Source organism: Macaca thibetana, chromosome 14 (assembly GCF_024542745.1).
Source record: "Macaca thibetana thibetana isolate TM-01 chromosome 14, ASM2454274v1, whole genome shotgun sequence".
Taxonomy (NCBI): domain Eukaryota; kingdom Metazoa; phylum Chordata; class Mammalia; order Primates; family Cercopithecidae; genus Macaca; species Macaca thibetana.
In genome coordinates, this window is record NC_065591.1 from 62795160 (window position 1) to 62818941 (window position 23782).

General features: G+C 39.1%; 1 protein-coding gene and 2 pseudogenes across 1 annotated transcript in view; all 3 read left to right on the plus strand.

Annotated features, from left to right (window-relative positions):
- Nucleotides 1-23782, plus strand: part of RHOG (ras homolog family member G) — a 1041648-nt gene that overhangs the window by 650075 nt on the left and 367791 nt on the right. The gene's annotated exons all lie outside the window — the stretch shown is intronic.
- LOC126935207 (voltage-dependent anion-selective channel protein 1-like) lies at nt 10920-11785 on the plus strand (annotated as a pseudogene).
- On the plus strand, nt 23170-23754 carry LOC126935239 (RNA polymerase II subunit A C-terminal domain phosphatase SSU72-like; annotated as a pseudogene).

The window sequence follows — 23782 nt, forward strand, 5'->3', positions numbered from 1 at the left end:
AATTTGTTTGAGTTCTTTGTAGGTTCTGGATATTAGCCCTTTGTCAGATGAGTAGATTGCAAAAATTTTCTCCCATTCTGTAGGTTGCCTGTTCACTCTGATGGTAGTTTCTTTTGCTGTGCAGAAGCTCTTTAGTTTAATGAGATCCCATTTGTCAATTTTGGCTTTTGCTGCCATTGCTTTTGGTGTTTTAGACATGAAGTCTTTGCCCATGCCTATGTCCTGAATGGTACTACCTAGGTTTTCCTTTAGGGTTTTTATGGTATTAGGTCTAACATTTAAGTCTCTCATCCATCTTGAATTAAAAGTAGGCATTCTTGTATTACTCCAGTTCTTACAGGGAATGCTTTCAACTTTCCCCACTTAGTGTAACATAGGCTGTATATTTGTCATATGTAGCCTTTATTATTTTGAGGTATGTTCCTTCAACATGTAGACTGTTGAGGGTTTTTATTATGAACAGATACTAGATTTTATCAAATGCTTTTTCTGCATCTATTGAGATTGTCATATGGTTTTTGTCCTTAATTTTATTTATGGGATGAATCACATTTATTAATTTGCATATGTTAAGCCATCCTTACTTACCCGGAATAAAACCCATTTGATCATGGTGTATTATCTTTTGATGTGCTGTTGAAATTTGTTTTCTCGTATTTTCTTGAGGATTTTTATGTCTACATTCATCAAGGATATTAGTCTATAGTTTTCTTTCATTGTTGTTATGTCCTGTCTAATGTTCATATCAGGGCGATACGGGCTCCATAGAATAAGTTAGGGAGAATTTCCTCCTCCTTGATTTTTTTGGAACACTTTCAGGGAGCTTAGTACCAGTTCTTCATTGTACATTTGGTAGAATTTAGCTACGAATTCATCTGGTCTAGGGTTTTATGATTGGGAATTTTTAAATTACTGATTCAATCTCACTACCCACTATTGATCTGTTCAGCATTTCTATCTTTTCCTTGTTCAGTCTTGGGAGGTTGTAGGTTTCCAGGCATTTATCCATTTCTTCTAAGCTTTCTAGTTTGTGAGTGAATAGCTGTTCATGATAGTCTCTGATGATCTTTTAAATTTCTGTGGTGTCAGTTTTAACGTTTCCTTTGCTTTCCTCATTTTTTTTTTTATTTGGACCTTTTCTTTTCTTGGTTAGTCTAGCTAGCCATATATCAGTTTTGTTTATGTTTTCAAAGAACAAGTTTTCATTTTCAGAAGCAAAGCTTTGTAAATTTTTTTGTCTCTGTTATTTTGTCTCTGTTTCATTTAGTTTTGCTCTGATTTTTGTTATTTCCTATCTTCTGCTACCTTTGGGTTTGGTTTGTTCTTGTTTTTGTAGTTCCTTGAGGTACAACACTAGGTTATTAATTTGTAATCTTTCTTTTTTGATGTAGGCATTTAATGCTCTAAACTTCCCTCTCAACACTGCTTATTCTGTATCCCAGAGGTTTTGGTCTATTGTGTTATATCTCATTGTGGGTTTGATTTGCATTTCCCCGACAATTAGTGATATTGAGCATTTTTTCATATACCTGCTGGCCATTTGTATTTCTTTTAAGAAATGTCTATTTCAGTCCTTTGCCCATTTTAAAATCTGATTATTTGCTTTTTTGCTACCAAGCTATTAGAGTTTCTTTTATATTATTGATATTAACTTCTTGCTTTTCAGAAATTCTGTCATTTGTGGTAACATGGATGAACCTGGAGGACAACATGTTGACTAAAATAAGCCAGGCATAGAAAGACAAATACCACATGATCTCACTCATTTGTAGAATATAAAGCTGATCTCACAGAAGTAAAGAGTATAATAATGGTTAACAGATGCTGAGGGGGAAAAGTGGGAGGGGATAATGGGGAAGAGATTGGTCAACAGGTACAAAATTATAGTTACAGAGGTAGAATAAGTTCTGGTGCTCTATAGCAACAGTAGAGTGTCTATAGTAAACAATGTTATAGTGTATATATCAACGTAACTAGAAGAGGGGATTCTGAATATTCTCACTTCAAAGAAGTGAGGGATATACTAAATATCATGATTTGATATTACAGTTTTAACATTTATCAAAACATCATACTGTACCTCATAAATATGTACAATTATAATTCATCAATTTTTTAAGACATCTACCTTTTAAGAAAATTTGAAGTATACAATAAAGTTTTGTTAACTGTACCCACATTGTTATATATTATGTCTCCGGAACTTATTCATCTTGTATAACTAAAATATTGTATTACAGCTATCTATAACATCCAGACCTGCTCAGAGACAGTTTCTATTGACTGCATTTTTCTTATATCCAGGTCACACTTTCTTGGTTTTTTTGTATGTTTCATAACTTTTTTTAAAAACTGGCATTTTAGATTATGTATTTTAGCAGCTATTATTATTTCTTTCCAAGAAGGTTGCATTTTTTTTAATTTGCTTATTTGTTTCCTTAGTAACTTCGCTTGACTAAATCTGCAGTCTGTGTTCTCTCTGGTGTGCAACTGCTAAGGTATCTTTTCTGTTTCTATTAATATCATTTTAATTTGTAAGCCGAGATTCCTAGGAGTTACTCTTGTGTCTGCATAACATTCATCAGTCAGTGACTGATCCAAAGTTACACTCAAATGCAGGGGTGTGCTTCAAATATTTCTTCCAGTTTCTCTCTCTCCCTGCCTCTCTTCGGGAATTCCAGTTACACATATGTTAGACTATTTGTTTGATATTGTCCCATAACTTTTGGACACTCTGTTCTAGAGTGGTTTTTTATTTGTTTATTAATTTTTGGTTGGTTTGGTTTGGTTTTCATAGGTCTTCTTTTGCATTATTTTTATTCTCTTTGCATTTTAGTTTGAGTAATTTCTATTGATCTGTCCTCAGGTTCATTGATCCTTTATTGGCTGTGTCAGGTATACTTATTAGCACATCAAAAGCATTCTTCCTTTCTGTTATATAGTTTCTTATTTTTAGAATGTCCATTTTATTATTTCCTATAGTTTTGTTCTTTTTCTTGAAAGTGCACATCTAATTATGCATATTTTTACCTTTTCTTCTAGTATATTTGGAATTTTTTTTTTTTTTTTTTTTTTACTTTAAGTTCTGTGATACATGTGCAGAATGTGTAGGTTTGTTACATAGGTATACATGTGCCGTGGTGTTTTGTGGCACCTATCAACCCATTACCTAGGTTTTAAGCCCCACATGCAGTAGGTATTTGTCCTAATGCTCTCCCTCCCCTTGATCCCCAACCCCCAACAGGCCGCAGTGTGTGACATTCCCCTCCATGTGTCCATGTGTTCTCATTGTTCAACTCCCACTTATGAGTGAGAACATGTGGTGTATTTGGAATTTTAATCGTATTTTAAATTTTCTACTTCATGGTTCTAGAATCAGTTCAATTTCTCTTTTTCAGTTTGTTATTTTGCCTCTTGACCATGTGTTTTTTCATGTGTGTGTGTGTGTGTGTGTATTTCTCATAACTTTTGTTAAGAGTCAAATGTAGATGATAGATACTGGAAAAAAAGAAGATCTTGTCTTTTGCTAGGCCTTTAGCATGGGTATTAATAGATCAATCTAGTCAGAAGTTGAGATGGTTTAGGCTTTGTTGTTTTTATGATGATCTGGAATAAACTACATGTTTAGTAGCCTCTACTGTTACTCTCTTAGACTATTTCTACTGCTATAAAAAAATGCCTGAGACTGGACAATTTATAAATAATAGAAACTTATTTCTCACAGTTTTTGAGCCTGAAAAGTGCAAAATCAAGGTCCTTGCAGGTTTGGCATCTGGTGAGGGCCTAGTCTATTCTTCCAAGATGCCACCTTGAACACTGTGTCTTCACAAGACAAAAGAAACAGAAGAACAAAAAGGGCCTAGGCTAGTTCCCTCCAGCCCTTTGATAAGCTCACTAATTCCATTTAGGAAGGCTCTGCCCTCAGGACTTAATCACATCCTAAAAGCCTTGCCTCTTAATATTGTCACATTGGTGGTTGAGTTTTAACATATGAATTTTGGGGAATATATTTAGACCATAACTTTCCATCCTTAACCCACCAAATTCATTTCCTTCTCACACACAAAATACATTCATTCCATCTTAATAGCCCCAAAAAGTTATAACTCGTTCCAGTACCAATCCAAAATTCTCAGGTCTAGAGTCCCATCTAAATCAGACATTAGTGAGACCCAAGGTACAATTTTTCCTGAGGCAAATTTCTCTCCAGCTGTGAGCTTGTGAAATCCAATATGTTATGTGTTTCCAAAATACAATAGTGAGACAAGCATAGAATAGACACTCATTCCAAAAGGGAGAAATAGTCAAGAAAAAAAGAGGGGTAATGGGTCCCAACTAAACCCAAATCCAAACAAGGTAAATAATATTAAAACTTTAAGCTTGAGAATAATTTTTGACTCCATGACACACTGGGGTGGTGGTTGGGTCCCAAGGCTTCAGGGGACCCGACCTCCATGTCTTTGCCAGATGCGGCCCATGCTGTGACTCTCGCAGGTTGGAGTTCAGTGCCTGTGGCTCTCTCGAGCTAGAATTGCACCTTGGTGATTCCACAGGTCTGGAGCGTTGGGGGCAGCCCAGCCCTACAGTTCTTTTGGGCATTACCCGAGTGGAACTGTGAGGTGGCTCCACTACTATGACTCCACTAGGCATTACCCTCTCTGGGTGACTCTGCCCCTGTGGCAGTTCTCTCTGTGGGCACTGCACTCCAGCCGGGGCGACAGAGACTGTCCCAAAAAAATAGAAAAGACAATAGATCTGGACAGGCATCTCATCAAAGAAGATATACAGACGGCAAAGAAGCATATTAAAAGGTGCTCAACATCATATGTCATTGGAGAATTACAAATTTACACAACATGAGATACCACTACATATCTATTAGAATGGTGAAAATCCAAAACACTGACAACAGTAAATGCTGGGGAGGATGTGGAACAACAGGAGCTCTCATTCACTGCTGATAGGAATGCAAAATGGTACAGCCACTTAAGAAGGCAGCTTGGCAGTTTCTTACAAGACTAAGCATACTCTTACCACACAATCCAGCAATCACGCTCCTGGGTATTTACCCAAATGAGTTAAAAATGTATGTCCACACAAAAACCTGCACACAGATATTTATAGCAGCTTTATTCATAATTGCCCAAACTGGAAGCAATCAAGATGTCCTTCAGTCAGTGTATGCACAAGTAAATTGCAAAGAAAGCAAAAAACAAATAATAACACCTAAATAAAAGGTATTCAGGTCAGAAAGGAAGATGTAAACCTGTATTTATTAACAGATGACATGGCTGTGTATATAAAACAAAAAAAAAAATCCTAAGAATCTACACAACACTTGGGATTAATATATGGATTTAGCAAGGTCAGGGACACAAGTTTTAAATACAAAAATAAATTATACTTTATATAAAACCAGCAAATAATTTAAAATACAATTACAGACAATTTTATTTATTATAACACTAAAACAAAGCATAAAATATCTAAATTGTATGGCTGGGTGCAGTGACTCTTGTGTGTTATCCCAGCACTTTGGGAGGCCAAAGCGGGCGGACTGCTTGCACTCAGGAGTTCAAGACCAGCCTGGGCAACATGGTGAGCCCCATCTCTACTAAAAATACAAAAACACTTGGCTGGGCATGGTGGTACACGCCTGCGGTCCCAGCTACTCTGGAGGCTGAGGTGGGAGGATCTCTTGAAAGCAGGAGGGGTAGGGGGGACAGTGGTGGAGGTTGCAGTGAGCCAAGAGCCGAGATCGCACCACTGTACTCTAGCCTGGATGACAGAGCGAGACCCTGTCTCCAAAAAAAAAAAAAAAAAATCTAAATTTTAGTGGAGCTTAACATCTGAATGGGATCAGAGAAAGAGACATGGCCCAGCGGGCAAGTTGGTCAGTTGAAAACAATGCAGTTTTGGAATAGCAAAAACCTGAGGGTCCCACAGGGCACTCTTGGGAGTGCTAATTAATTATTTACAAGAGTCAAAGGATCTTATGGAACACACCCAAAGGATCTTGGAGGATGCTAAGCAGATGTGGGGCACTTTAACAGTCATGTCAATGGGGCATACAGTACTAGCAGAATGTTTAGAAAAACTATTCATTTCCAAGAAAGACCATCCTTCTATTTAGCCCTCAACTAAACTCACTTGGTGAATCAAATTAAAAATCCAACAGAAGGCCGGGCGCGGTGGCTCAAGCCTGTAATCCCAGCACTTTGGGAGGCCGAGACGGGCGGATCACGAGGTCAGGAGTTCGAGACCATCCTGGCTAACACGGTGAAACCCCGTCTCTACTAAAAAATACAAAAAACTAGCCGGGCGAGGTGGCGGGCGCCTGTAGTCCCGGCTACTCGGGAGGCTGAGGCAGGAGAATGGCGTAAAAACCCGGGAGGCAGAGCTTGCAGTGAGCTGAGATCCGGCCACTGCACTCCAGCCTGGGTGACAGAGCGAGACTCTGTCTCAAAAAAAAAAAAAAAAAAAAAAAAAAAAAAAAATCCAACAGAAGGGCTCTAAAAAGTCTTGACAGAAAGCAGTTTTCTAGCCTCTCTCACAGTTCAACAAGACCAGAGATGGCCAGAGGCCCCACAAGCCAAATCATTAGCACCTAGTAACTATTATTACCACTAAACATGTCCCTGGAACTGAGAAATACCCTGTGACAAACAAAAAGATATTTCTTAAACGTAAAACTGTTTCTCCTTTACAAATATGTATATATACACTTACTCGGACTAATTAAATGAAAAGAACAAAAAGATACGAAAAGGATACATAAAGAAAGGGATAAGTTTATCATCAGGAAGAGCTTTAGTGAATAAGATAACTGAAAATTAAATGTAGATTATTTGGTGGCCAAAGAAAAAGAGGATACAGGATGTTTTTCTTTTTTTTTTTTTTTTTACTTTCCATATATTACTGTATTTAATCTTCACAATGGCTCTAAAAGTAGGTACTGTTAATATCCCCATTTAACAAGTGAGGAAACTAAGACTTAGAGATATTGTTTCCGTAGGTCACTGTCCAGTTAACTGTGAAAAATAAGGGATTTTGGTATTGCTGAGTGTTGCCTACATGAGTAGGAGGAATCGTGGTGTTGTGCCATTTGGGGGCGGTTTGGTTTTGATTCACTAAGCAGGAAGATGTTAGTGAAGTTTAGGGGCAGAAGGTGATGTGTTTAGAGCAGTGTTTTAGGACAATTAGTCAGCTCTATCCACAATGTATTGAAGCAGGAAGATTGGTGCTCTGAAGACCAGTTAGGAAGGTATTATGTGGTTCAGAGGAGAGGAGATGAGTATTTGAATTGGGTGGTGGCAGGAGGTCTGGGAACGAGGGGATAGATGCAAGAGGCTGTCAAAGGAAGACGGCATGGTCTCTGAATGAATACCAAAGTGAAAGAAGGATGAAGGACTCAAAAACTGATTTCAGGATTTCAGAGTTGAGCAATGAAGGAATTATGAGGCCTTCAGCAGAAATGGAAAGTGAGCAGGTGGAGCTTGTTTTGTTGGAAGAGGAGTAGAGTAGGTGCCTTGAGCTTTAGTACAGAATCTCTGGGTGGACTTATAGAGCAGACTGGCAAGAGGTCAGTTTTAGGGGCAGAGATTTGGGCAACACCTGCCAAGTTGTGATAGTTGTAATCTTGGAAGTGTGTGCTTCCAGGCTGGGCTCCTAAAGCTGTGGGGTTCAACCTTGAACCATCCCTTGGGGCTTGGCTTGCTCATCCCATCCCTCTATCTCAGGCCTGTCAGCTAGTCCAGGTTGAAACCTAGTATGGGATAGAAAACAGCATCCTTCCTCAAGACGCTTTTCTGATATCTTCTACAAGTTTGTCAAAATAACTACACAAATCTAAAATTATTATGAGAAAATGGTGTCCCCTGAAGTTGTGCAATATGCACAACAAGCACCAGCCAGTTGATCTTGACTTACAGAAGTAGGTAAAATCGATTTTTAAGCGATATTTAGGTATTCTCATGTAAATATTTAAAATATTATTATTACAAATACCAAAGTTTGAATATTTTTTGAAAATATTATAAATTTAATTCAAGTTCCAAAGGAACACTTTTGATAAAATGTGTTTTTTAAATAATTAATATTATTTTCAGGCTGGGCATGGTGGCTTATGCCTGTAATCCCAGCATTTTCAAAAGCCAAGATGAGAGGATCACTTGAGGCCAGGAAATCAAGACCAGCGTGGGCAACATAGGGAGACCCTGTCTCTACAAAAAAAATTAAATATGTAAAATGTTAAAAAGAAAATGGGATTAATGTTCCCCAGTACCCATAAAATGGAAACAGGAATAATTGGTGTGGCGATGCTGATACTCTTGTGTTAGGAATAAGTACATGAGCATCCTTAAGAAGGGATGGAGGTTTAGAGGAAAAGGTGGACTAAGCAGGCTTGGAGAGCAGTAATGACTTGGCCAACCTGTATGGAATTGAGTTCTATATTTGGGCTCCCTGGGATAATAGCTGCCCCTCAGGCTTTCGGGCCAACACATAAAATCTCACTTCCCTGTCACCCATCATTCTGACAGCCTTGTTGTCAGTCATCCCATTCCAGTCCAAGAGAACTCCTTTTAAAACAGGTAAGTGATTTTTTTTTTTTTTTTTTTTTTTTTTTGCTGTGAGTAAAATTTCAGTCTAGATAGGAAAGGCCCTATCTAGACTAGATGTTATGCGACCTAAAGTAGGTGGCTGAAAATATTAGCACTATTGTCTGGAGCTGGGTAGACAGAGTTGGAGAGACTAAAGCATTGTGGGTTAGACCCACTTGTACTGGCTCATCTGTGCATATTCCTTGCAAACTTCACATTCAGTGATGTCACGTTGATATCTTGAAAATGACCTTAGTGGGAGTACATACACTGCCAAAATTGGCAAACACTACAATGCTGGGTTTTAATTGATTGGCTGATCCTTGTGTGTGTACTTTCGCTGGGTTACCAGCACACCACCAAACCACAGTCATAAATATGGGCTATGCCAGTAGAATGGAAAATGCTGTCTGGGATGGCAGAATGAGGAGACTCTGGGCATGGGGACCCTTTTTACCTCTCAATGTGCCAAGGAGCCCTGGGCCTGGAGCCCCTCCAAAGAAGGTTCTACATTGGCTCTGATCCTGACTACTGTAAATATCCAAGGTATCAAAGGGACTTCTTTATGGCTGCCCTGCCCTGATACTTCACACTCATCCAATATTTTGTCATTTGGTTGTTCTGTTAAATATTTTGAGGAATCGCACTGTGCTGTGATGTACTGAGATCTGGAAAATCACAAAGAAATAATATAATTCTCAGACCTCAGAAAGTCTTAAATCAGTTAGGGGAAACATTGCCAGGTAATCTAACATACTCCTATTCCTGAGATAGGTCCTCTGATAATTAGACTTTTGTGAAATCAGAGAGAAGAAGTGATTTTTGAGGTGAACGTTCTCACAGGCACATTGCTGACACATTGGAGAGATGATTTTTTAAAATACCCTGAATAAGGGTAATTATCTCGGGAACACAAAAAAGGGCAGTGGAAATTAATTTTCTGAGATGCTGAAGATACCTGGAATGAGACAGGAGAACATTCACGAGGCATTTGAGAAGTTGTCTAGATTAGGTTGAGTAGACAAGCAACTACTCAGGTACCCACAATTTCACCCGTAGGCCAGACCCCAGTCACTGAGCTCTTTAACCTCTCTTCTTTGCCTTCCAGAAGAAAAATCCTCCTTGCTCTCTAAGTATCAAATGGCCATCCTTAGCTTAGCAGGTCCTCTTCAGGCTTCTCTTTTCTACTTAAGGTTTACATTGCTTCATTTGATCTTCTTTTCTGGCTGTTACTTTGTCAGCACAGTGGTGCACACACTTGGCCATCAACCTCCAATGGCATTTTCATATCTATTTTGATTGATTCCACCTCCTTCAGAGAGGTGAATTTCTTCGGGGTATTATATATTTTCATAGGGCTGGTGTAGCTGCTGTCCACAGCAGGCACATCCTAAGGAGCCTGTACTGGGCTCTTGTCACATAATTTTATTTTTGAAACAGTTTCAGCCATTACCTAGAGGGTACTGCAGGAACAAAAATAGGAGTAAATCTTCCTACTTTGGAAACTGAATTTAGAGATGGGGAGAATGGAACCTAAGAGGCACGGAAAGAATGATTATATGTACTTACTATGTGCTAGATTCTCAGTCAGGCACTGAATAAATACAGACATGCTAAAAGTTGTTTATCTGTTATACTTCATTATTTCCTGGATCCTGAACTTCTGCACCATGCTCATCTCCTGAGAATAGAGAAGGGCATTACATAATGGTAAAGGGTTCAATTCAACATGAAGACCTAACTATCCTAAATATATACGCACTCAACACAGGAGCACCCAGTTCATAATGCAAGTTCTTAGAAACCTACAAAGAGACTTAGAATCACACACAAAAATTGTGGGAGACTTCAACACTCCACTGACAGTATTAGACAGATCATCAAGGCAGAAAAATAGCAAAGATATTCAGGACCTAAACTCAATATTGGACCAAAGAGATCTAATAGATCTTTTTATTATTTATTTTTGAGACACAGTCTGCCTCTGTTGCCCAGGCTGGAGTGCAGTGGCATGATCTCAACTCACTGCAAACTCCGCCTCCCAGGCTCAAGCGATTTTCGTGCCTCAGCCTCCCAATTAGCTGGGATTACAGGCGTGTGCCACCACACCCAGCTAATTTCTGTATTTTTAGTAGAGATGGGGTTTCGCCATGTTAGCCAGGCTGGTCTTGACCTCCTGGCATCAAGTGATCCACCTATCTCAGCCTCCCAAAGCACTGGGATAACAGACATAAGCCACTGTGTCCAGCTGGATCTGGTAGGCCTTAAGAGAAGATAGGCAGCCCCCTCCGGAGCCACCGCCGAGCTAGCTGAGCCACCACCTCAGAGAAGACAATGGCTGTGCCACACATGTATGCTGATCTTGGCAAATCTGCCAGGGATGTCTTCACCAAGGGCTATGGATTTGGCTTAATAAAGCTTGATTTGAAAACCAAATCTGAGAATGGACTGGAATTTACAAACTCAGGCTCAGCCAACACTGAGACCACTGAAGTGATGGGCAGTCTGGAAACCAAGTACAGATGGACTGAGTACACCCTGACATTTACAGAGAAATGAAGCACCGACAATATACTAAGCACCAAGATTACTGTGGAAGATCAGCTTCCATGTGGACTGAAGCTGACCTTCGATTCATCCTTCTCACCTATCACTGGGGAAAAAAATGTTACAATCAAGACAGGGTACAAGCAAGAGCACATTAACCTGGGCTGGGACATGAATTTCGACATTGCTGGGCCTTCCATCCGGGGTGCTCTGGTGCTGGGTTACCAGAGCTGGCTGGCCGGATACCAAATGAATTTTGAGACTGCAAAGTCCCGAGTGACCCAGAGCAACTTTGCAGTTGGCTACAAGACTGATGAATTCCAGCTTCACACTAATGTGAATGACGGGACAGAGTTGGGCAGCTCCATTTACCAAAAGGTGAGCAAGAAGTTGGAGACCGCTGTCAATCTCACCTGGACTGCAGGAAACAGTAACACGCGCTTCGGAAAGCAGCCAAGTATCAGATTGACCCTGACACCTGCTTATCGGCTAAAGTGAACAACTCCAGCCTGACAGATTTAGGATACACTCAGACCCTAAAGCAAGTTATCAAACTGACAGTGTCAGCTCTTCTGGATGGCAAGAACGTCAATGCTGGTGACCACAAGCTTGGTCTAAGACTGGAATTTCAAGCATAAATGAATACTGTACGATTGTTTAATTTTAAACTATTTTGCAGCACCTTCAGAATTTAGTGTATCTTTTAGTGTTGTATGTCTGGGTTGCAAGTATTGCTAAATATGTTAGACCTCCAGGTTAAAGGTGATTCAGCTTTAAGATGTTACCCTGTCAGAGGTGCAGAAGACACTCATGTCCAAAACAGATCCTCTCAGTGGTAGACCTGGGGGCAACTTGGTGGCCTCTTTGAGATGCCAGGTTTCATTTTTATCTAGAAATTACTTCTAGTGGAAGCTGATAATATGTAGGCACTTTGTAAATTCATATAGAGTAAATGAATGAAATAGTGATTTCCTGAAAATCGAACCTTGGTTTCCTAACCTAATTGATGAGAGAGGCTCGCTGCTTGATGGTGTGTACAAGCTCACCTGAATGGGACTTTTTGAGACAGATCTTCGTGACCTGTTCTCATTCCAAGAACAGGTCATCGTCACCATTTTTACACCAAAAGGTCTGCAGGGTGTGGTCACTGTTTCTTTTGTGCCATTTTGGGGTGGAGAGGGTGGTTGTGATGAAGCCAACAATTCAGGACTTATTCCTTCTTGTGTTGTATTTTTTGCCCTGGCACCAGAGTGTGAAATAGCTTCCAGGAGTTTCAGCTATAAGCTTGGAAGTGTCTGTGTGATTGTAATCACATGGTGACAACACTCAGAATCTAAATTGGACTTCTGTTGTATTCTCACCACTCAATTTGTCTTTTAGTAGTTTAATGGGTACATTTTAGAGTCTTCCATTTTGTGTGGAATTAGATCCTCCCCTTGAAATGCTGTAATTAACATCACTTAAAAAAAAAACTTGAATAAAATATGGAAACCTAAAAAAATAAAAAGATACATTTTTATCACCACTCTATGGCACATACTCTAAAATGGACCACATAATTGGACATAAAATAATCTTCAAATGCAAAAGAACAGAAATCATATCAAACACACTCTCAGGCCATGACACAATAAAAAAACAGAAGTAAACTCTAAGAAAATTGCTGAACACCAATTAAAAGACACAGACCTGCAAATTGGATAGAGTCAAGACCCATCAGTTTGCTGTATTCAGGAGACCCATCTCACATGCAGAGACACACATAGGCTCAAAATAAAGGGATGGAGGAAGATCTACCAAGCAAATGGAAACAAAAAAAACAGGGATTGCAATACTAGTCTCTGATAAAACAGACTTTAAACCATCAAAGATCAAAAGAGACAAAGAAGGCCATTACATTATGGTAAAGGGATCAATTCATCAGGAAGAGCTAACTATCCTAAATATATATGTACCCAATACAGGAGCACCCAGATTCATAAAGCAAGTCCTTAGAGACTTACAAAGAGACTTAGACTCCCATACAATAATAATGGGAGATGTTAAGACCCCACTGTTAATATTAGACAGATCAAAGGGACAGAAAGTCAACAAGGATATCCAGGAATTGAACTCAACTCTGCACCAAGCGAACCTAATAGACATCTACAGAACTCTCCACCCCAGATCAAGAGAATATACATTCTTCTCAGCACCACATCGCACTTATTCCAATTTTGACCACATAATTGGAAGTAAAGCACTCCTCAGCAAATGTAAAAGAACAGAAATTATAACAAACTGTCTCTCAGACCACAGTGCCATCAAACTAGAACTCAGGACTAAGAAACTCAATCAAAACTGCTCAACTACATGGAAACTGAACAACCTGCTCCTGAATGACTACTGCGTACATAACGAAATGAAGGCAGAAATAAAGATGTTCTTTGAAACCAATGAGAGCAAAGATACAACATACCAGAATCTCTGGGACACATTTAAAGCAGTGTGTAGAGGGAAATTTATAGCACTAAATGCCCACAAGAGAAAGCAGGAAATATCTAAAATTGACACCCTAGCACCACAATTAAAAGAACTAGAGAAGCAAGAGAATACACATTCAAAAGCTAGCAGAAGGCAAGAAATAACTAAGATCAGAGCAGAACTGAAGGAGATAGAGACACAAAAATTCCTCAAAAAAATCAGTGAATCCAGGAGCTGGTTTTTGAAAAGATCAACAAAATTGATAGACTGCTAGCAAGACTAATAAAGAAGAAAAGAGAGAAGAATCAAATAGACGCAACAAAAAATGATGAAGGGAATGTTACCACCGACCCCACAGAAATACAAACTACCATCAGAAAATACTATAAAAACCTTTATGCAAATAAACTAGAAAACCTAGAAGAAATGGATAATTTCCTGGACACTTACACTCTCCCAAGACTAAACCAGGAAGAAGTTGAATCCCTGAATAGACCAATAGCAGGCTCTGAAATTGAGGCAATAATTAATAGCCTACCAACCAAAAAAAGTCCAGGACCAGATGGATTCACAGCCGAATTCTACAGGAGGTACAAGGAGGGGTTGGTACCATTCCTTCTAAAACTATTCCAATCAATAGAAAAAGAGGGAATCCTCCCTAACTCATTTTATGAGACCAACATCATCCTGATACCAAAGCCTGGCAGAGACACAACAAAAAAGGAGAATTTTAGACCAATATCCCTGATGAACATCAATGCAAAAATCCTCAGTAAAATACTGGCAAACTGAATCCAGCAGCACATCAAAAAGCTTATCCACCATGATCAAGTGGGCTTCATCCCTGGGATGCAAGGTTGGTTCAACATATGCAAATCAACAAATGTAATCCAGCATATAAAGAGAACCAAAGACAAAAACCACATGATTATCTCAATAGATGCAGAAAAGGCCTTTGACAAAATTCAACAGCCCTTCATGCTAAAAACTCTCAATAAATTCGGTATTGATGGAACGTACCTCAAAATAATAAGAGCTATTTATGACAAAACCACAGCCAATATCATACTGAATGGGCAAAAACTGGAAAAATTCCCTTTAAAAACTGGCACAAGACAAGGATGCCCTCTCTCACCACTCCTATTCAACCTAGTGTTGGAAGTTCTGGCTAGGGCAATCAGGCAAGAGAAAGAAATCAAGGGTATTCAGTTAGGAAAAGAAGAAGTCAAATTGTCCCTGTTTGCAGATGACATGATTGTATATTTAGAAAACCCCATTGTCTCAGCCCAAAATCTCCTTAAGCTGATAAGCAATTTCAGCAAAGTCTCAGGATACAAAATCAATGTGCAAAAATCACAAGCATTCCTATACACCAGTAACAGACAAACAGAGAGCCAAATCAGGAATGAACTTCCATTCATAATTGCTTCAAAGAGAATAAAATACCTAGAAATCCAACTTACAAGGGATGTAAAGGACCTCTTCAAGGAGAACTACAAACCACTGCTCAATGAAATAAAAGAGGACACAAACAAATGGAAGAACATTCCATGCTCGTGGATAAGAAGAATCAATATTGTGAAAATGGCCATACTGCCGAAGGTAATTTATAGAGTCAATGCCATCCCCATTAAGCTACCAATGAGTTTCTTCACAGAATTGGAAAAAAACTGCTTTAAATTTCATATGGAACCAAAAAAGAGCCCGCATTGCCAAGACAATCCTAAGCCAAAAGAACAAAGCTGGAGGCATCATGCTACCTGACTTCAAACTATATTACAAAGCTAGAGTAACCAAAACAGTATGGTACAGGTACCTAAACAGAGATATAGACCAATGGAACAGAACAGAGACCTCAGAAATAATACCACACATCTACAGCCATCTGATCTTTGACAAACCTGACAAAAACAAGAAATGGGGAAAGGATTCCCTATTTAATAAATGGTACTGGGAAAATTGGCTAGCCATAAGTAGAAAGCTGAAACTGGATCCATTCCTTGCTCCTTATATGAAAATTAATTCAAGATGGATTAGAGACTTAAGTGTTAGACCTAAAACCATAAAAACCCTAGAAGAAAACCTAGGTAATACCATTCAGGACATAGGCATCGGCAAGGACTTCATGACTAAAACACCAAAAGCAACGACAGCAAAAGCCAAAATTGGCAAATGGGATCTAATTAAACTAACAAGCTTCTGCACAGCAAAAGAAACTACCATCAGAGTGAACAGGCAACCTACAGAATGGGAGAAAATTTTTGCAATCTACTCATCTGACAAAGGGCTAATATTCAGAACCTATAAAGAACTCAATCAAATTTACAAGAAAAAAAACAACCCCATCAAAAAGTGGGCAAAGGATATGAACAGACAGTTTTTCAAAAGAAGACATGCATACAGCCAACAGACACATGAAAAAATGCTCATCATCACTGGCCATCAGAGAAATGCAAATCAAAACCACAATGAGATACCATCTCACACCAGTTAGAGTGGCAATCATTAAAAAAATCAGGAAACAACAGGTGCTAGAGAGGATATGGAGAAATAGGAACACTTTTACACCGTTGATAGGACTGTAAACTAGTTCAACCATTGTGGAAAACAGTGTGGTGATTCCTCAAGGATCTAGACTAGAAATACCATTTGACCCAGCCATGCCATTACGGGGGATATACCCAAAGGATTATAAGTCATGCTACTATAATGACACATGCACACATATGTTTGTTGCAGCACTATTCACAATAGCAAAGACTTGGAATCAACCCAAATGTCCATCAGTGACAGACTAGATTAAGAAAATGTGGCACATATACACCATGGAATACTATGCAGCCATAAAAAAGGATGAATTTGTGTCCTTTGTAGGGACAGGGATGCAGCTGGAAACCATCGTTCTCAGTACACTATTGCAAGAACAGAAAACCAAATACTGCATTTTCTTACTCATAGGTGGGAATTGAACAATGAGATCACTTAGACACAGGAAGGGGAACATCACACACCGGGTCCTATTGTGGGGAGGGGGGAGGGGGGACAGATAGCATTAGGAGATATACCTAATGTAAATGACGAGTTAATGGGTGCAGCACACCAACATGGCACATGTATACATATGTAACGAACCTGCACATTGTGCACATGTACCCTAGAACTTAAAGTATTAAAAAAAAGAAAGAAAAAAAAAGGAAAATCACTGAAAACCATGAAATTACATGGAAATTAAACAACATGTTCCTGAATGACTTTTGGGTAAATATGAAATTACATGGAAATTAAATGACATATTCCCGAATGACTTTTGGGTAATGAAATTAAGGCAGAAATCAAGAAGTTCTTTGAAACTACTGAAAATAAAGATATAATATACCATAATCTCTGTGACACAGGTAAGGCAGTGTTAAAAGGGAAATTCATAGCACTGAATGCCCACATCAAAAAGTTATAAGGATCTCAAATTAACAACCTGATATCACAACTGAAAGAATTAGCGATGCAAGGACAAATCAACCCCAAAGTTAGCAGAAAACAAGAAATAACCAAAATGAGAGGAGCTAAACTGAAGGAAATGGAGGCATGAAAACTCATTTAAAAGATCAATGAATCCAGAAGTTGGTTTTTTGGGGGAAAAAAATGATAAAATAAATAAATAGTCCACTAGCTAGAAATAAAGAAGAAAAGAGAGAAGATCCAAATAAACACAATTAGAAATGACAAATGAAATGTTACCACTGACCCCACAGAAATAAAAATAATCATCAGAAACTACTATGAACACTTCTATGCACACAAACTAGAAAACCTAGAATAGATGAATAAATTCCTGAAAATATATACCCTCCCAAAACTGAACCAGGAAGAAATTGATTCCTGAACAGACCAATAATCAGCTCCAAAAATAAGTCAGTAATAAATAGCCCACCAACAAGAAAAAGCCAAGGACCTGATGGATTCATAGCTGAATTCTATCAGATATATAGAGAAGAGCCTACAGAAATTATTCCAAAAAACTAAGGAGAAGGGACTCCTCCCCAACTCATTCTATGAGGTCAGCATCATCCTGATACCAAAACCTGGTGGAAACACAACAAAAAAAAGAAAACTTCAGGCCAGTGTCCTTGATGAATATCGATGCAGAAATCCTCAAAAAAATACTTGCAAATGAATCCAGCAGCATATCAGAAAGCTAATCCACCACAATCAAGTAGGCTTCATCTCCAGGATTCAAGGTTGATTCAACATATGCAAATCAATAAATGTAATTCATCACATAAACAGAACTAAAGAAAAAAAACACATGATTATCCCAACAGATGCAGAAAAGGCTTTCAATAAAATTCAAAACCCCTTCATGTTAAAAACTCTCAATAAACTAGATATTAAAGAAACATACTTCAAGATAACAAGAGCCATCTATGACAAAACCACAGGCAACATTATAACAAATGGGCAAAGGCTGGAAGCATTCCCCTTGAAAATTGACAGAAAACAAGGATGCCTTCTCTCACCACTCCTACTCAACAAACTATTTGAAGTCTTGGCCAGAGAAATCAGGCAAGAGAAAGAAATAAAAAGCATCCAAATAGGAAGAGAAGAAGAAAAACTATCTCTTTTTGCAGATGATGTGATCTTATATCTAGAAAACCCCCAGAGTCTTGGCCCAAAAGCTCCTTCAGCTGATAAACAACTTCAGCAAAGTTTTAGGATACAAAATTAATACACAAAAATCACTAGCATTCCTGTACATCAAAAACAGCCAAGTCAAGAGCCAAATCAAAAAGGTTGTTCCATTCATAACTGCCACGAAAAGAATAACATACCTAGGAATACAACTAACCAGGGAGGTGAAAGATCTCTACAATGAAAATTACAAAAACTTCTCATAGAAATCAGAGAAGACACAAAAAAATTGAAAAAAAAAACAATCTCAGGCTCATGGATAAGATCATTAGAATGGCCATACAGCCTAAAGCAATTTACAGATTTGACGCTATTCGTATCAAACTACCAATGACATTCTTTACAGAACAGAAAAACAACTATTTTAAAATGTACATGGAACCAAAGAAGAGCCTGAATAGCCAAGGTAATCCGAAGCAAAAAGAACAAAACTGGAGGCATTAAATTGCCTGATATCAAACTATACTACAGGGCTACAGTAATCAAAACAGCATGGTACTGGTACAAAAACAGGCACATAGACCAAAACAGCATGTACTGGTACAAAAACAGGCACATAGACCAATGGAACAATAGACAACCCAGAAATAAGGCCATACACCTGATCATCTGATCTCCAACAAACCTGACAAAAACAAGCAATGAGGAAAACACTCCCTAATTCAATAAATGGTGCTGGGATAACTGGCTAGCCACATGCAGAAGATGGCTGCTTGAACCCTTCTTTATACCATATACAAAAATCTACTCAAGGTGGATTCAAGATTTAAATATCAAATGCCAAACTATCAAAACTCTGGAAGGCAACCTAGGCAATACCATCCTGGACAGAGGAAAGCACAAGTATTTCATTACAAAGACACTAGAGGAACAACAAAAGGAAAAATTCACAAGTGGGATCTAGTTAAACGTAAGAGTGTCTGCACAGCAAAAGAAACTATCAACAGAGTATACAACCTACAGAATGGGGGAAAATATTTGGAAACTATGCATCTGACAAAGATCTAATATCCAGCATCTATAAGGAACTTAAACAGATTTACAAGAAAAAAACAACCTCATTTAAAAAAATTCAAGGGGGCCATGCTTTCTGAGGCCAAACTAATAAATAATTTAGTGAGTGAATTGAAAGAAGGGATGGTCTTCCTTGAGATCCAAATTTGATTTGACAACTATTTCAAAACAAGAAGCAAAAATATAAGAAACCATGAGGAAAAGATAAGGGACTTGGAGGATAAATCAAGAATAACAAAGTGTCACAAGCAGTAAAAGGTATTAATGGAGAGAACACAATAATTAAACCAAAAATAGTAGATTATTCCTTGAACTGTAATAAAAGGCTCACTGTTTCAGGTTAAACCATGCTCTCTCAACGAGGTGAAAAGGGGGTGATGGTGTCCCTAATGGGGCAAAAATTGGTTCTTGGGGAAGTGAACAAAAATCTCACTCTCTTTATGTACAAAGCACAAATACAGTACATAAACAAATATACAATATACCTGTGCTATTAAAACTGTATGAGACGGCGATTAGGAAAAAGTGTCTAAAAAGGCTCCATAAGTGGGGATTGATGAAAAAATGGAGAAATACTGGACTAGAGGGAAGAGAAATAAAAAACACTGAGGCATCTGCTGTTAAAAATATTGAACTCTAAGGAGAAAGAGAAAAATCTTACAAACATCCAGTTAAAAAGAACATCTTATCTACAGAAGAAGAATGATGCTGGAATTAGACTTTTTATCTCCCATGCTGGAACAGACAGTGGCATGGCAGTTAAGGACTACTGACAGAAAGGACTACAGCCCAGCAATCCTGTACCCAGCCGAGATGTGGCCCCTGTGTCAGGGTAAAGGAAAGATACACAGCAATTCAGACAGTTTATCTCCTGTGTTCCCCACAGAGAAACCTACTTGAGAGAAGACTTTCCAAACATTATCACTTATGTGAACCTGAACAATTCATGGAAATAGGGAGAAAAGAACACAAACCTCTGGGGTTCACCACTAGAGTTTGTGATTCACTGGTTTGGGGTCTACATTTTCATTTTTTACAAGTTCCCAATTAATGCTACTGCTGCTAGTCTAAGAACACACCTTGAGAAACTTTAAGGTGTTTCCTTTGTTTGTGTGTTTGTTTGTTTGTTTGTTTGTTTTGAGATGGAGTTTGGCTCTTCTTGCCCAGGCTAGAGTGCAATGGCATGATGTCTGCTCACTGCAACCTCCGCCTCCCGGGCTCAATCAATTCTCCTGCCTCAGTCTCTGGAGTAGCCAGAATTACAGGCACCCGCCACCATTACCGGCACATTTTTTGTATTTCTTTAGTAGAGACGGGGTTTCACCATGTTGGCCAGGCTGTTCTAGAACTCTGGACCTCAGGTGATCCCCCCGCCTCAGCCTCCCAAAGTGCTGGGATTACAGGCGTGAGCCACCAAACCCAAAACAATGACTTCAAGTGAAATGATGTATAATAAAATTAATTTTATCATAGGCTAATTGATATGAACAAGAGTCACAAAAATATCACCAAACTTCTAAACAAAGATTCAACACACTCAGAATATTAAACTTAGAAACAAATGTGAGCTGTACATGCAATTAAGAAAGCCTAACAAAACCTAGTGAGATTATTATTCACATAATTTTTGGTGAATCAGTGAGTGATGGCAGTCGCAGTTGTGGTAAGTTAAACCAAGGAATAAATGTTTGCAAAGAAAAAATTGTAAGGAGCACCTCCTACTACTACACAGTTAAAAAATGAATAACGACAGACACTGCAGGCTGGCTGATCTATTTTGTACTCTTATCATTATTGTCTTGCATTTGTATGATTACCACGTTTTATGAATTTTTATTTTTCAATAATTTATATTCATTCATTCATTTTCCAACCCGATGATTCCAGTTCAGGGTGGCAGGTGGCTGGAACCTATCTTGACGGCTCAAGGTACGAGGCAGGAACCAATGCTGGACAGGCCTCCATCCGGGGCACAGGGCACACCCTCACACTGGGACCACAGAGATGTCAGTTCACCTAATGTGCACATCTCTGGGATGTGGGAGGAAACAAGAGTATCCAGAGAAAACCTACGCAGACAAGGGGAGAATATGCAAACCCCACGCAGACATTGGCCTGCCAGAAGGCAATTTTTTAAATTAATATTATAATCAAATGATATTATTTGAGGCTGGGCACAGTGGCTCATGCCTGTAATCCCAACATTTTGGGAGGCTGAAGCGGGTGGATCACTTGAGCCCAGGAATTTGAGACCAGCCTGGGTAACATGGTGAAACCCCATCCTCTACAACAACAACAAAAAAAAAAAAAAAAAAAAAAAAAAAAAAGATGTTATTTGAGAACCTGCTGTATTGGCAATGTAAGAATCACCATAAGAGGAACATAGAAAAATACAATATGTTGCTTTATAGATAGATTTTGTCCCTGCGCCAGGGACGAAAGTGATGTCCCTGATCTGATTTATATTGAAGTAAATGTGAACTATACATACATTTAATAAGAACAAGTAAAATTGGGGAGGGTGAGGTGGCTCATACCAGTAATCTCAGCACTTTGGAAGGCCAAGGCAGGCAGATCACTTGAGGTCAGAACTTTAAGACCAGCCTGACCCACATGGTGAAACCCCATCTCTACTAAAAATACAAACATTAACTGGGTGTGGTGCCGAGTGCCTGTAGTCTTCAGCTACTTGAGAAGCTGAGGCAGGAGAATCCCTTGAACCTGGGAGGTAGAGGGTGCAGTTAGTCCACATTGCTCCATTGCACTTCAACCTAGGTGACACAGCAAGACTCCTCAAGAAAAAAAAAAAAAGCATTATTTACCCAATATTTGGTAAATCAGTGAGTGACAGTGAACAGAGCTCACCTATAAATCAGTCCTGACTAGGTGGGGCCACGTTTATGGAGAGTTACTGAATTAGGAATTTAATCATTTTGATTATTCTTCTAATTAGTAGTCCATTATCATAATCTAATCAATCTAAAAGTGATTGATTATAAAGTGACATGATTATCTTATTTTTTGAAATCCCATTCATAATTTTAAAATCTCTTTTATTTTCTTAATAAATCATACAACTACTAAAAAAAATTCTAAACATTGCATTTAAGTGTAGAAAAGCTCAAACACAGCTGTACTTGGAGGCAGAGGATTGCATCAATTCCTGCATTCCCTGAAGAATCATTATGAGTTCGATAATATCAAATGCAGAAAAATGTTGTGTTCAATAACTCTTAAAATAGCATAAGCAGATATGTTGTTCAGAACAGGATTTTTTTTGTATTGGTGAAAAAATTTGTGAGTTTCTGGACAAAATTATATACAGTGGTCCTATGATTTATGCAATTGCACTTCTCGAACATTATGAAAATTAAAACAAGCAACAATACTTGTAATTTATCATTAAATAGGGTGCGGCCTTGGAAATTGTCAGCATGTTTATCATCCAATTTCAGGTCTGAAGGGCCCTGGAGAGTCCTATGACATGCTTGCAGGAAGCTTAATTGTCTTGACCATTGTCAATCCAGCCCCCATTCACTAGGAGAACCAACAGAGCAAACTCCAGATTTTAAATGAATCCGGACTGGGTGGTGCCACCTTTGTTGAGAGTTACTGATTCAGGTAATTTAATCGTCTTGATGGTTCTTGTGATGAGTTAGGAGTCCATTATCACAACCTAATCAATCTAGAAGTCATGAAGTCTCCACCCACTAATTAAGGTGACTCAATATAAACCTGCCTCCTGTGCCTCCACATTAGCTCATTTGGAAGACCTGGGTATAGGTGGTCGTCTCCTTGGCTCAGAGTCCCTGCAGCAGCTGAGGTGCCTGTGTCTCTCTGGTTCCCAGTGGCCGCCATCATGCTCTCCTCCTCACTCAGGGTGTCTGTGGTGTGTGTGAGCAACATCAACAGGAGCATGGAGGCCCACAGCATCCTCAGGAGAAAAGGGCTGAGTGTGCGGTCTTTCGGAATTGAATCTCATGTGAGGCTACCAGGACCAAGACCCGGTCGTCCTGTAGTTTATGATTTTGCAACAACATATAAGGAGATGTACAATGACCTCCTCAGGAAAGATAGAGAATGCTACACCCGCAATGGAATCTTACACATCTTGGGAAGAAATGAGAGAATCAAGCCCGGTCCAGAAAGATTTCAGGAGTGCACTGATTTCTTTGATGTCATCTTCACTTGTGAGGAGAGTGTCTATGACACAGTGGTGGAAGATCTGTGTTCCAGAGAATAGCAGACCTTGCAGCCTGTGCACGTGATCAACATGGACATCAAAGATACCCTGGAAGATGCCACCCTGGGAGCTTTCCTCATCTGTGAGCTTTGCCAGTGCCTGCAGCAGTCAGACGACATGGAAGACAGCCTGGAGGAGCTGCTGTTGCAAATGGAGGAGAAGGCAGGAGGAAGCTTTCTTCACACCGTCTGCTGCTACTGAAGATCTGGGCTGGCTTTGTCCCCTTCCT